Consider the following 1,529-nt stretch of genomic DNA (forward strand, 5'->3'; position numbering starts at 1 on the left):
TATTTAGATTCGTCTCGCGGGAGGTTCTGGGCTGCATAATAACATTTTATATCGGTGGACACATACGCACACATATACACACATACACGCACGTACGCACACACAAAAATAAACACACATGCAGCACAAACATATACACACACGGCGGCGAGCTGGCAGAATCGTTAGCACGCCGGGCGAAATGCTTAGCGGTATTTCGTCTGCTGCTACGTTCTGAGTTCAAATTCCGCCGAGGTCGACTTTGCCTTTCATCCTTTCGGGGTTGATTAAATAAGTACCAGTTACGCACTAGGGTCGATATAATCGACTTAATCCGTTTGTCTGTCCCTGTTTGTCCCCTCTGTGTGTAGCCCCTTGTGGGTAGTAAAGAAATAACACACATATACGCACGAACACACACAAGCACATAACTACTCACACACACACATAATATATATGTATATATTAGGATAGGCTGAATAGTTCAGAGGCTGACTAGGAAAGAATGAAGCTAGAGTTGGTAAATCTTGCATGCATTAATTTCATCTCCTCTCATTAATAGCTGCATTGTTCATTCCAGGTAAACTGGTATCTGACAGTTTAAAGAAGACTTCAAAAGTAACTTATAGCCAATTCTCTTAAAAACAGACAAAATTTGACATCTTGGTGTTATCAAGTACCTGCAGAAAAAAGGTTTACCCCCCCCCCCCCAAGGACATTCATGCTAGAGGATGACGCTCTAGGTTTATCAACAAAGCAAAAGTGGACAGTTGGATTTAGGACGATGCTCCAAAACAATGATCCAGCACACTGGCTGTGTGGTAAGTAGCTTGCTTACCAACCACATGGTTCCGGGTTCAGTCCCACTGCGTGGCACCTTGGGCAAGTGTCTTCTACTATAGCCTCGGGCCGACCAAAGCCTTGTGAGTGGATTTGGTAGACGGAAACTGAAAGAAGCCCGTCGTATATATGTATATATATATGTGTGTATATGTTTGTGTGACTCGGTTTGTCCCCCACCCAGCATCGCTTGACAACCGATGCTGATGTGTTTACGTCCCCGTAAATTAGCAGTTCGGCCAAAGAGACCGATAGAATAAGTACTAGGCTTACAAAGAATAAGTCCTGGGGTCGATTTTCTCGACTAAAGGCGGTGCTTCAGCATGGCCACAGTCAAATGATTGAAACAAGTAATAGAGTAAGTCTTTAGTTTCAATGGCTACTGTGCGTGACTGTGGCTTTGAACTGGTTCATCACCCTCTGTAATCACTTGATTTGGTCCCATCTGACAATCGGTGGTTCCCCAACATGAAAAACCCTAGGCTGGGAACCAAGCACTGCAACACCGATGGAAGAAGTGTATGGACCACAAGCGATGATGGGGTGGGGGGGGGTCTACATTGAAAAATAAACCTCATTTGGTCACATTCTACGAGAGTATCTTTGTCAGCCTATGAACTTTTCAGCTGACCGCTGCGTGTGTTTGTAGCTTTGTATATTGTTTTAACTTTGCCTCATGTATAAGTTGCACCCCAATTTTTCCAGTGCGG

Source organism: Octopus bimaculoides, chromosome 7, assembly GCF_001194135.2.
Source record: "Octopus bimaculoides isolate UCB-OBI-ISO-001 chromosome 7, ASM119413v2, whole genome shotgun sequence".
In the NCBI taxonomy this organism is placed as follows: Eukaryota; Metazoa; Mollusca; class Cephalopoda; order Octopoda; family Octopodidae; genus Octopus; species Octopus bimaculoides.